This window comes from Argopecten irradians, chromosome 12 (assembly GCF_041381155.1).
Source record: "Argopecten irradians isolate NY chromosome 12, Ai_NY, whole genome shotgun sequence".
In the NCBI taxonomy this organism is placed as follows: domain Eukaryota; kingdom Metazoa; phylum Mollusca; class Bivalvia; order Pectinida; family Pectinidae; genus Argopecten; species Argopecten irradians.
The window spans coordinates 5,753,558-5,768,261 of NC_091145.1; the positions used below are offsets into that span (position 1 = coordinate 5,753,558).

General features: G+C 33.5%; 1 protein-coding gene across 10 annotated transcripts in view; it reads left to right on the forward strand.

Moving 5' to 3' along the window:
• LOC138304801 (sarcolemmal membrane-associated protein-like) overlaps positions 1 to 14,704 on the forward strand; it is a 76,224-nt gene that overhangs the window by 2,240 nt on the left and 59,280 nt on the right. The gene's annotated exons all lie outside the window — the stretch shown is intronic.

Genomic DNA, 14,704 nt, shown 5'->3' on the forward strand with positions numbered 1-14,704 from the left:
CAGGCATGTCTTTAATTTTGAGTTTTTTTGAGAATTGCCTTTTAAGATAATGTAAAACAAATGTTAACCATGCAACTGCCAATCTTTTTTTTAGATGACTATTTAAGATATTGGCAGTGAGATATAATTTTTATTTCACCAATAGAAAAAATAACACTGTTTGATGAAAGGATATTGTTAAAATTTGATTGATTGTTCATTTATATACATACATTTATATATCCACACAATTTCTATGGAGACTGAAGTTAGAATATTTAAAGACTACATGCTGTTTTAAAAATACTTCATATATAGTTTATTATAACAAGAAACAGATCTATTGTAGGAACTGTCATTTAGATTAACACATCGTTCAATTTAATGGAGTTGACCTACATCAAGGTCACAGCTTTAGAAGTCATTTTAATTGAACAACTTGTCAATGAAAAACATGGTTAGAAAGAATGTGTACTGTACAGGTCATTTGACCCCTTTTTTCTCCCATCTCTCCTCTAAATGGAGCTAAAGTCTGACATTTATAGATAAATACTCAATCTGGATGTGGATTCACTGGTATTTAAACATGATAATGAGTTGAGAGGTATCCAGGTAGAACTAATTCTTCCTGATGAGATTAGGCCAGGTGTCTTCCCTAGATATCACACCTGTCCGAGGTCGACCTCGTCCTATAATACACATTCGATCAGTGGACATGTATGACCACTCTATATCCTAACACAAATACAAAAACAAGTTCAATGTGTCTGGACAACATGCCCCTGGCTCTAGTGAGAGATTTTCTTCACATTATACCTTTATAATAAGCTGGTTTGAAAATTGTAATGTAATCAACGAATAATGAAAGTGTGAATTATTTTTTCAATAGACTCATTTACTACTCAGCTGTATCAAAGTACTATTACTACATTCTTGTATACAAATAAAAAGTAGAAAATATATAGCTTTCTCTATTTATAGAATGTTATAAGTTGATAACATTCTATGAATATAGAAAAATCTTATTGAAAGATTACCTACTTCTCAGTACAGTACAGCGAAACCTGCCTTAGCGACCACCTCTGTTTATAGACCACCTGCTTATTAAGACCACTTTATTAAGGTGACCATTTGACCTGTGTATAAAGACCACTTGGCTGTAGAGACCACTTTTCCCTTGTCCCTTGTGGTATTTATAGACAGGTTTGACTGATGTTGTTCTATGGTCTATAAGTAAACATTTTTTACTTGGCCATGGTCTATATATATATAATGGTTGATCATTAATTTTGGACACTAGTGCTGTTACATCACAATGAAATTATGAAAAAAACTGGAATCATTATATTATAGTTACTGGTTTGTTGATTATCTGTGTGAGAAAGATGTAACACATATTATTTCAGACAGAACATTCTTTGCTTGCACAAGTTTCATGCACTTTATATTGAAAAACAAATGCGTGTTGCTCACTTAAATGACAAGCATATTAATTCTGATACTTTTATTACATATCTTCATCATAAAAACTCAAGAAAGATTACGTAAATTGGAGTTTGCCATTTGTACCTTGTTAGTAAAAAAAAAAAAGTCCAAGATACAAACTTGTCAGCCGAGTTAACCTGTGACGGTCTATTCTGTGGTTGATTATCTGTGTGAGAAAGATGTTATGACATTTTATTTCAGGCAGAACATTCTTAGCTTGCACAAGTTTCATGCACTTAATATTGAAATACATTTGCATGTTGCTCACTCAAATACTTTTATATATATCTTCATCATCAAAAACTCAAGAAAGATTAAGTAAATTGGAGTTTGCTATTTGTACGTTGTAGTAAAGTAATTCCAAGATACAAACTTGTCAGCTGAGTTTACCTGTGACGGTAAATTAAAGTTCCCTTGATGTTAATTTGATAATTATATTCTAATGTTAATTATTTTGATAATCTTAGATTTGGTATTCACTTCATTTGAGCTTCATGCTTTGCTAAGCTGAAAATAAAAAAAAAAATGTGTGTCAGAATGAGAAAAATGAATTTATCTATAGTACAAGATGGTTTATTTGTATTTAATTAATAGAGTTTGATTTTGTAAAGTGATATAAACTTCAGTGATTTTATCATATCATATTGTTGTGAATATTGATATTTTTATGTCGAAATGGAATGAGTCCTATCAATGTAATAATGGTTCATTAGATAAAGTCGAGGGATGTCATTATTGAATGATCCCCTTTCTTTTATGTATGATGGTCTCAGGGTTGTAGATGGGTCTCAAGATTACAGTTAGCCACAAAAAGTGTAAAATTGATTTTTTTTCTAGTCATGACCAGCAGAGTTGCTCATGGCTGCCTGCAAAGTGAACGATGCATAACATTCCAATGATAAGAAGGCAAGCACAGATGCACAAGGGAGAGATAGGGATCTGCCCATATTATATGCTCTCAATTTAATTACAATATCTTTATTGCATGGCTATTACCATAAAATTCTGATTAATTTGTCATGCAAACATGAAGATGATTGTTTAAGATTAATGTTTAGGGCTGTCACATGCATCAGGAAATATTGCATCGGTATTTCTTTTGTTTAAATACTATTCAATGCAGATAGTTCACACTGCTATAGTGCTATGTACTGGTATATAGTTATACTATCTCATTCATGTGACCTCTATGTAATGACATTTTTCACACAACCAGTGAAAGATTCATATGTGACGTTTCAATTTTTGCAGTAAGATGTGTGTACAAACTGCCTTCATCAGACATAGGAGAATCATTGCATTTGTAACAGATATAATATATAATTATAAACCATAATTTCCACTCTGAAGAAAACAATTAAATTTTACTTATAGTATATGCGCTGTAGATATTTTGATCTTATGGACAAGATTTTGACTTTAATGTAAGGGTCGTCTGAAATTTTGGAAGATACCTGGTCTGACTGTCAATATTATGTATAACTATATTTAACTTGTTACCTACCTTGAATAATTGTTAATATGTATATTTATTTGGTATATTTCTGTGTGTATTATTTAATGCACTGCCACTGAAGATGTTTTGAAAATTCATTCTCACATTCTGTATTGAATTCTGGAGATTGCTTCTCAATGCTACCAGTAGATTAGCTAGGTAATTATGGTTTAATACGAATTGGAAGGATTTGAGACTATGATCGGTACGGAAATCATTGAACCCCTTTTGTAGAGAAGCGATAGTGAATGCTTGACATTTACAAGTGCAATTATTTCTCTGTAGCTATTTGTGGACAACAAGGTGGAATCAATGTAATGGATTTGGCCAGTGGTGTTGCTAGTGATTGTTTTTGTCACCAGCTTTGTTCCACGGGTTGCTGTGATACGTGGGCTGTGCGCTGATATATCCAATGTCGTATTGTCAGTAACAAATCACAAAGCAAATATCAGCCAAGAAAGGCTTTTGTAAATCCCTGTTTTATACTGTAGTGCTCATATATATTGCGATTAAGAAATTAAATTCTATTTCAAGTTTGTGAATCTACAAATTAGATTTTAGCTGTGTTACTTAGTGTCTTCGGCTGCATGCTTCAGTGATATAGCACTACAAAAAGGGCAAGAGTTCCACTATACAAGAAGACACAACACGAATATACCACAGTTTCTCAAGACACACACCTGCACTTCATGCACACATCACACCGCATACATGGGAGGCCGTCCTTACATGACCCTGGCTGTTAATAGGACGTTAATTTCATCAAATATTATTATACTTGAATATCTTATAGCTTTGATTTCTACAAATGATCTAAATAGCTATATAATTAAAATTTAAAGTGATGTCATTCAAAGTTCACAATGAATTACAACATTTCAAAATATTGTACAGTCCGTTATTTTGAGGTCAAAATTTTAATGATTTCGACCCAAACTTGAAAATGAAATTTTAAGGAATAGTGATTTGGCTTTAAATTTTGCCTCCATTGGCCAATGGGGATGGGACGAGAAAAACGCAAAATATTTCATCCGTGAAAAACATATCTGTTAGTCTCTTTATAATTTAAAAACATCTTCAAATATCTTTCCGTGATCAATTTCTTGTCTTACAAATCTTGTATGAGTAGTCCCAATGTACAACAAACCAGTTAGAGTAGTACCTACCCAAAAAATTAAGCCTGCCTATGGAAGAAAAAGATTAATGGTTCTGATCAAAAACGAATATTATTTGATCTATTTACATGTAAATCTTGTAATAACTGTAAAACCTGTGTCAAAATGTGTAATGTAAAATTTAGAAATGTAGTTCCTGAATTGTGTGAAATGTGACCCATGACATGTTTATACTTTTTTTCCCTGATTGTCATCTTTGCCTCTAGTCTCGTGTCCCACACAAAGCTGCTATAATCACATTAAAATTATTTATGCCGTCAGCTGCCTGTTTTGTCATTAGCTTAATTTGACTTGCTGATCCTCTCAAACATTTCAATTGGCGTTATGGAAATGAATTAATGACTAGGTAATTCCCCTAAATTGACTGTATGGGCTCACACTTTCTGTTAGGGCATAATACTTTGCAGGTAGCTTATTACATAGTGGCTCTATCTTCCATCTTTGCATATGACCGAGTTACCTCCCTTTCGGCTAGGCATCCACTATGACGTCATTATTTCGTGTGAGAAACTCACATCATTTCTCTGAAAACTATGACGTTACCCTCTGAAACACATGACGTCACAATCAACACCTACCCACAAGGGCAGATAACTCTTTAATATGCAAATATGGAATACCTCAGACTATACAGAATACCTCAGACATTACAGAATACATCAGATAAGATCTGTTTTTGTTTTACGTCCTATTAAAAGCCCAGGTAATTGAAGAAAATTTCAGGTTTGATAGGCTGTGGAGGAATCAAAGCCTAGAGTACCAGGAGAAAAACCACTGACCTACCATCATTGTATAGCAGCTGGCTCATGTAGTATTTGAACTTCCAAACCAGAGGTTCAGTTGAAGGCTAATGGTAAAATATCTCTAGACCTTAACCTATATAGCTAACAAGCTGGGCCACTGTGACCCAAAGACATATTCAAAATTACCATATCAGGCTTACACGTGTGGCTTGTGACTGTTTTGATAATCATTTGTGAATATAAGTTCTTATTTTATTTAAACAGAATTAGAATTACATCAGCAACAATCTAGATTTTAATATTTTTACAGGATTCCGATCACAACCACAATTAATGATTTGCCATTTCTTTCACAATTTTGTTTCCAGATTTGTTCTGAAGTCTGTGAACGGGTCTGGGGTATTATCTATGATTATGGCACTTGTTGGTTTTTCTACTGTCAAATCTCAGTGGCTGCTGTGTAACCTTATCTACACTAGCGCTAGTATTATCAGCAAAAACATGCCACTTTCATTCTAACCTTGATATCGTTAAGTCACGGCTCTTTTTCCTCAAGATTTTTGGCTTTAAATTTTGCCTCCATTTTTGTCTCCAATAAAGAGATTTGTTCCTTATCAGCAATGTAAAATTTAGGGTGTTTTGTGAAATGTGACCCATGACATGTTTATACTTTTTTTCCCTGATTGTCATCTTTGCCTCTAGTCTCGTGTCCCACACCAAGCTGCTATAATCACATTAAAATTATTTATGCCGACAGCTGCCTGTTTTGTCATTAGCTTAATTTGACTTGCTGATCCTCTCAAACATTTCATTGGCGTTATGGAAATGAATTAATGACTAGGTAATTCCCCTAAATTGACTGTACGGGCTCACACTTTCTGTTAGGGCATAATACTTTGCAGGTAGCTTATTACATAGTGGCTCTATCTTCCATCTTTGCATATGACCGAGTTACCTCCCTTTCGGCTAGGCATCCACTATGACGTCATTATTTCGTGTGAGAAACTCACATCATTTCTCTGAAAACTATGACGTTACCTCTGAAACACATGACGTCACAATCAACACCTACCCACAAGGGCAGATAACTCTTTAATATGCAAATACGGAATACCTCAGACATACAGAATACCTCAGACATTACAGAATACATCAGATAAGATCTGTTTTTTGTTTTACGTCCTATTAAAAGCCCAGGTAATTGAAGAAAATTTCAGGTTTGATAGGCTGTGGAGGAATCAAAGCCTAGAGTACCAGGAGAAAAACCACTGACCTACCATCAGTGTGTAGCAGCTGGCTCATGTAGTATTTGAACTTCCAAACCAGAGGTTCAGTTGAAGGCTAATGGTAAAATATCTCTAGACTTAACCTATATAGCTAACAAGCTGGGCCACTGTGACCCAAAGACATATTCAAAATTACCATATCAGGCTTACACGTGTGGCTTGTGACTGTTTTGATAATCATTTGTGAATATAAGTTCTTATTTTATTTAAACAGAATTAGAATTAAATCAGCAACAATCTAGATTTTAATATTTTTACAGGATTCCGATCACAACCACAATTAATGATTTGCCATTTCTTTCACAATTTTGTTTCCAGATTTGTTCTGAAGTCTGTGAACGGGTCTGGGGTATTATCTATGATTATGGCACTTGTTGGTTTTTCTACTGTCAAATCTCAGTGGCTGCTGTGTAACCTTATCTACACTAGCGCTAGTATTATCAGCAAAAAACATGCCACTTTCATTCTAACCTTGATATCGTTAAGTCACGGCTCTTTTTCCTCAAGATTTTTTGTCTCCAATAAAGAGATTTGTTCCTTATCAGCAAGGGTGTTTGACAAAGTAATCATTAGGAATTAGCTGAAATTTACAAGGTGAAAATACCGAAGCTTGGGTAATTCCTCAATCGATGCCCTAGCTTGTTTTGTGGTCGCGATAAGCCAGCATGCTAGAGATACAAGAAAAACGCTAGGAAATGTTTCCATAATGGGTTTTTATAGACATGAATGGGAAGTCTGTGAGTAGAAAACGTACATGCTGTTTATTTATATAGAAAATGCAGGTCTGGGTAAACACGATAAATTAGTGTTACATGCATACTGTATATATCTTTTCCGAACGCTGGTATTTATGTACATATAGATACAAGGCATTAGTACAAAGTATTGAGGGGGCCTATTTATCTGAGAGCATGAGAGAGAGGGAGAGAGTGGTTTGGATATAAGACAACAAAAACGAGCTGACGTCAGAACAAGGCTCTATTGTTCTACATTTCCTGTTGCATGTTTCATCCTAGGTCTGGTTTGCCTCACAAAACGGTAATTACGGGGAAAAAAACGTGGATATTTAGCTTCGGAGAGATCTGTCTGTAAACAGTCTCTTCTAATCCAATGTAGAAACAAAACTGTGCTGCAAGCCACAGTCTTTTGTGTGTATTAGACACAAATTAGTTACAGCGGCAGATTTTACATGACTATACAGTGATTTATCTGTTAGCTTTAATTAGCCATTGAATTGAGGATTTTTGCAAAAAAAAGTGTTTTTATGTGGTTAATTGAGGATTTTCTGAAAAAAAATTTGTATTTACAAATTTCCACATGTTCATACAAAACTTATTTCTGTATTACAGCGTGACATCCTATTGTTTATTGGTATGGATATTCTTTTTTTTTTCCTAGTTTATCTCTATAATAGATAAAATGATAATGAATAATTACCTTCCATCAGAGATCCCACACGCAGTATTTATTCATTTTTATTCGTCTAAGATAAAGATTAAAAAAAACTTTTGGTCTTGCAAATATCCGACAAAGATACATGCATTTTGGTTTTCTTTGTTTTATTTCTTCTTTGAAAATTGGGTTATTTTGGTCGAGAGATAATTGAAATATCAGCATGCATCAATGCAAGGTAAAGTGCATTCTTTTGTGAAGGAATAGTTTTCTTCCATAAGCCTGATGGGCCTATAGTTCACTATATGACCATGCATAGATTGAAGAGCTAATTTCTTCAGTGTTGCAGTGTGGCCTGGTTTCGGTTTCGATTCCCTTATCAACTTAAAAAGAAATTAGGTTACCTGCAAGACATACATGTCCTTCCATTTGGGCAACATGATACTAGTTGATATCATTTATTAATAGTGATAAATTAAATAATATTTTATATTATTTCCTTGACCGCAGCTTTCACAGGGAAATTTGAAGGTTTTTATCATAGTCAAACAAGCTGGGCAAGGATACAACAGGAATACAGTCTAAGGAAAAGTAAAATGGTCTTTATAATCAGGCAGTCGGTATACACAGGTTAAACCTGTCTGGAAAGACCACACAAGGGGACAGAGGAAAATGGTCTTTATAGCTAGACAGTCGTTATGCACAGGTTAGACCTGTCTATAAAGACCACACAAAGGGACAGAGGAAAATGGTCTTTATAGCTAGACAATCGTTATACACAGGTTAAACCTGTCTATAAAGACCACACAAAGGGACAGAGGAAAATGGTCTTTATAGCTAGACAATCGTTATACACAGGTTAAACCTGTCTATAAAGACCACACAAAGGGACAGAGGAAAATGGTCTTTATAGCTAGACAGTCGTTATACACAGGTTAAACCTGTCTATAATCAAAGTACTGAAAGTACTGCTGCGGTAAAACTTCTGGATGATAGGAGTTGATTCGAGTGTTAAAGATTGATAAGTCAATGGTTATATTATCAGTATAACTGCAAATTGGAAAACGATCCAAAGAAAACAGGACTTAAACTAAGGCTGAAAAACTAATACAAATATTTGTTTTTTATTTGGTCGTAATAATTTATCACATTGATTTATTTTCTCACATTTTGTACAGGTCCAGTTATTCTAAATACACATAATGCATTTCAGTGCAGAACCTTCAATCAAAGAGGAAGTATTTATGTTGTCAAGTTTATATAAAGAAAAAGTTTCAGCATTATGGTGACTTGTAATGTCAAATTAAATTGATTTTTTTTTTTGTTAAAAACTAAACAGGCATTCTTCAGATATCAAGAAAAAAAATTACTGGTTATATTATATAAAATCTCATATAATGTTTTAAGCGATACCGTACACGTATTTGACCTTTAATGACTAATATGAATGACATCAAGGATTTCCTTTTTAACAAAAATGTATCTAGCAAGTTTAAGAACACCATACTATCTATAAGTACAAAATTTAATGGTTGTCAGACCGTGTAACATATATAACTAACGTATATTGTCATAAAGGATGACTTTCATGCTTCATAACTTCACGAATACTACTTTGGCAAACATATCAGGGAGAAAGAGGGGAAAGAGAGGGAAAAAGAGAAAAAAAAAATCTCTGTCAGCTATCAGCTGTTTACCGGTATATGCTTTATCAAGTTTCAAGTACATGAATGTATATATATTAACTAAAGAACTAAATAACCTGAGTTAATTAACTAAACGACATGTAAATGGCACGAAGGATGTTTTTTGTCAAAACATGTTAATATTTTTTCTCTATGTCTATCAAGTTTGTAGTACATTACAACATATATTCTAACAAACGGTAACGGCACGAGTTACCTAAATGACAGATATTGTCATCAGTGTCCTTTTCTAACTACAATTTTGTAAATATCTTCTTATTAAACATTATGGAAAGTTGTTCAGCAAAATTTGGAGCAAGGATAGGTCCAAAATTCGGATCGCAAATTCACTCAGAAATTTTACTTTGACATGATAATTTACTTTGAAATTTGACTATTGGTTCCAAAACTGTTTTCATAAGGCTTGAACATGATAATTTACTTTGAAATATGAATATTGGTAGAAAAAACTGTTCTTATAAGGCTTGGTTCAAGAAAAACCATAATTGTAGTATATGAATTAATGAAGGATAGTGACACGCTTACTTTTTACTGTTTTGATGAATTGATACAAATCTATCAGATTAGTACTAATTTTGTGGAATATCACGGTTTTAGTATCTGCTATCAGAGAATACCTGAATTAGGGCTGACTCTGAAATATGTCAAATTTGTTTCCTACTTACATTAAATATTTCATATTGATCTGTACAATGTAATGAAAAAATAACATACTCCCTACCGGGAGGAGAAGATGGGAAGACTTAAATTAGTTCAGTCGAATCATTTGAAATGGGTTGATATTTCTAAAATTTCCTTTACAGTAACGAAAATTATAAGCTTCAGTGGTTTCAATATATATTATAGCAGATTCACTCAGCAATTTTACTTTGACATGATAATCTACTCTGAAAAAACATTGTGTTACAAATTATATAAGTACATTTGCCTGAGTACAGAATAGTACGTACATGTATTACAATTTCATTTATATTTTAAACACCTCCGAATTTTCATTTCATTTGCATAAACAACCAAACGATAAGATTTCGTTATAAAATGACACTTAATCCTCTAAATCAATAGAGAACAGCCAACTCTAGATCACTGCTTATTGTTTTGATAAATTTCCAAAAGAATTTATGATTTGTCCTTCCTTATATGTACATATTTTCTACTTGTCAAATTTTTGAAATTGATATTTATATATTATGTTTCTCTATACAATGTATTTGTCAAAGAGAACTAATAAAGAAACTTGATGTGGTCATGATCAATGTATCACACCTTCACGCTTGGCTTGCACACTGCTACAGATACGAATAGATGTATATATATGGGGTGGTTATCTATCCTTTAATCTTTGAAATATATTTTTCTCGAAAACCCAGCTCCCTACCGCTCCGAACCGCTGTAAATGAAAATGTGTATGAGCAAGGGACGTCAGAAACATTATATAACATGTGTTGAGAATATGTATAACAGTATTTACATTAAAACCTATCTATTAAAACCACCCAGTGGTCCGAGTAAAAAGTGGTCTTAATAGCGAGGTGGTCTTTAATTCTGAGGTGGACCAGGTTTCTTCTATGATCATGACGATCAAGTACAGAAACTCTGTATCCTAGCTGTATTTTTGTTTCAAAATTGAAATTTTATGAAAAATGCAATATATACATGTATATATAAATGTATTATAATATATATATATTTTTTATTTTTTTGTTCAATTTTTTGCATTTAACACATTTACAAATACATGGGACATCAACATAAACTTGACATGACATATACATTACATTTATATAAAAAAAAACATAAGAAACATAACATAGCATGCTGAGTATGTACATGTACGTGTGGGGAAAAAACCAGTTTGATATATTTTGGTTAAGATAAATTTGCAAATTACTATATTTGATCAATTAGTTTTGTCGGCCATTAGAATCTTAATCATATCATATTTTAATGCATGCGTATCTAATCAAAACCAATAATTTACAAATATTTTTTAAAGATTGATAAATTTAGGGGAATATAATGATATACCATTTATTTCTAGAGCATAGACATATTTTTTTCATTAAATTAAGTTAATGGTGTGTGCTTACTTAAATCTTAAACTGAATTTCACTGAAGTAATTGTTGACAATCTAAATGAAAATACTTTTTCTAGACATTACTTTCTATTATGTTTTAATTATAATTCAAATACATATCGTTAGTTTAATCAGAGATTTTAGATAGTTATTAAATTATCTATGTCTCTGGTTTAATTATCACATAGTATCACCTGAGGTAAATGAGAATCTATGTGTTTTAAAATTGGTATTGATCTGTGTAAATTATTATTAATATTTACGTAAATCGATTTTTAATTACCCCGCCATGTGCAATGATTGGTCAAATAATAACTTACGATCACAATCGGTAAAGTGTTTGAAAGACTACTGTGCAATAGTCAAGCGTACTTTTAACTAATGCAAAACACTGATTGTTTACCGCAACAAAATAGATGACACATCTATTGAAATGAGATGATTGGCTACGGTACTTCATAAATATTCTGAAATAAGATCAATATATCTCATACATTAAAGAATTTTAATTTCCATTGGCGTTACACGTATGAGAAAGAACTGCCTAAATCGTTCGATCTCGCCACCAGAGCTATCGAAAGAACGTTGCACTTACTTGTGGTTTCGATCACGTCAACTGCCAGTCACAAGTATGCAAATGATGGCGATTTAACACTCTCCTAGTACAGGTAGATAATCTGATAATTAGGTCGACGGAAACAAAAAGACTGACTGATGTACCTGCGGGTAGTTGTTCACGGGTTGCTGCGTGCAGGGAAGGTGAGGCACAGCGAGGTATGAAGTCACATGTGCCTGTGGTCATAATCAAATGGTCAATTAGTGTTAATTTAGTGGTCGTAGTTGGGACTATTAAAATTGGTCGTTATAAACGGAATAGCGGTGTGATTGTATTTCTGAAGAGAAAAAAAAAATCGGAACTGAAAATAAGTGGCCGTAATAGTGGGATGTTCGTAAATTTTAGTGTATAGTTGCTATACATAACATGTCTATGTTTGGAATAAACTTTTGGAAAATAAAAATAAAATAAAACAAAAATAAATATAAAGACAAAATAAAGAATATTTTCAAGCATGGTGAATTAACAACAAATAAAAATAGGGAATAAAAAAAAAAAAAATTAACCTGCCGACGATAAGGGTTGAACCCGGGCCGTCAGCTTAGAAAGCTCAGGACTTACCATGACACCACTTGTACCTGTTGAAAGCCTCGGGAATATTATTAAGTTTACTAATGAAATGCAGTTTCACTATATATTTCTTATTTTCTTCGCAATCCACTTAAAATGATATTGATGCTGCTGAATAAGTTTACAGAATGATTCTAAACTAGTTTATATTGTATCTGTGGTGCAAATTACAACTACATATACCACAAATGTGTGGTTATTCAGTTTATTCTTCACGACACCAGCCGGGGGGGTAAAAAAGCTAGTTCCGAATTGCGATACCAATACTGGTAAAACCAAGTTTTACCGTAAAAAAACACACAAAGGGACAAAGGAAAATTAGTCTTTATAGCTAGCTATAGACTGTCATTATACACCAGGTCAAACCTGTCTATAAAAGACCACACAAGGGGACAGAGGAAAATGGTCTTTATAGCTAGACAGTCGTTATACACAGGTCAAAACCTTTCTATAAAGACCACACAAAGGGACAAAGGCAAAATTGTCTTTATAGCTAGACAGTCGTTATACACAGGTTAAACCTGTCTATAAAAGACCACACAAGGGTAGGACAAAGGAAAATTGTCTTTATAGCTAGACAGTCGTTATACACAGGTTTTAAACCTGTCTATAAAGACCACACAAAGGGACCAAAGGAAAATTGTCTTTATAGCTAGACTGTCAAATTAATACACAGGTCAAACCTGTCTATAAAGACCACCACACAAGGGGACAGAGGAAAATGGTCTTTATAGCTAGACAGTCGTTATACACAGGTCAAACCTTTCTATAAAGACCACACAAAGGGGGACAAAGGAAAATTGTCTTTATAGCTAGACAGTCGTTATACACAGGTTAAACCTGTCTATAAAGACCACACAAGGGGGACAAAGGAAAATTGTCTTTATAGCTAGACAGTCCTTTACCACAGGTTAAACCTGTCTATTAAAGATCCACACAAAGGGACAAAGGAAAATTGTCCTTTATAGCTAGACTGTCATTATACACAGGTCAAACCTGTCTATAAAGACCACACATGGGGACAGAGGAAAATGGTCTTTAAAGCTAGACTGTCATTATACACAGGTAAAATTGAATTGAAATTGGCCATATGGGGACCCTATAAAAAGTTGTTTTTTTAAGCAGGTGGTCTTTATACAGAGGCAGTGTGTATGGTAGGTCAACTGTATTGAAGAGGAATACATGTAGAAAAGTTCTAAGGGAAAAAAGATTGTTTTTGCACAAAAGTAGTATATATCTTTAGGTGATGTGTGTTATGTCTAAAGACGAATGTTCAATACTGGGTATATATTGGAGTCATGTTTAATGAGAACGTGTGATAGAATCACTGCACTCGATAGAGACTATTTAACTCCCATGTATATATTTGGTATATTACGAAGTGTTGGAATGTGTACTTAACCTATCTCTACGGACCAGTGGTTCTAACATGGTGATATATTCCAACCTAGTGTAAACAGGAACTGCGGAAAAAAATTAAATGATATGGTTTGGTCTCACCCACTTAGACTTAACTCTCATTTTGAATGTTACAGTGTTTAGGCATTGGTAAACACGAATTTGACCGACCGCTTTGTATGTCATTATACTCAAAGTATATTCAGAAAGTTTAGAGAAATTTTATGTGTAGAGATTGTCAATGAAATTACCCTCATGAAGCATTGAAAAGGACAAAAAAAAAGCAGGAATTTTAGTTTAGGTTTTTACCCATTTGAAAAGTTTGAAAAAAAGATTTCTTGAAATTGAGAAGTTTGCTTCATTGCTCTTTGTTGGGCATTCCTTAAAACTTTAGTACTATAACGAAAATATGTGTTTAAGTTCATGCAGTTGCAAGGAGTTCAATCATAACATACAGTCACTGCAAATCTCCAAGGACATACTAAAAAAACTGCTTGTAGGAGAGATTATAGTTTAACCAACATGTCATGGATCTATAGAAAAGAAATGAAGAAGAAAAATTCCCAACATAAAGTGTCCGTAAACCACAGAACACTTTATTAGAGTTTATTTTTTTTATGTTTTTATTAGAGTATCACGATTCTGTGGTTTGAGCTGTGTAAGAATACCTTGCAAGGTGCTTGTAGCAGAATCAGTGAAGTCTGCGTCCGTTGCCCCCACCCGCTAACGAGCCTCTCATGTAAGCCCTCTAGTGTCAACATTGAGAACGGTCAAGCAGGTG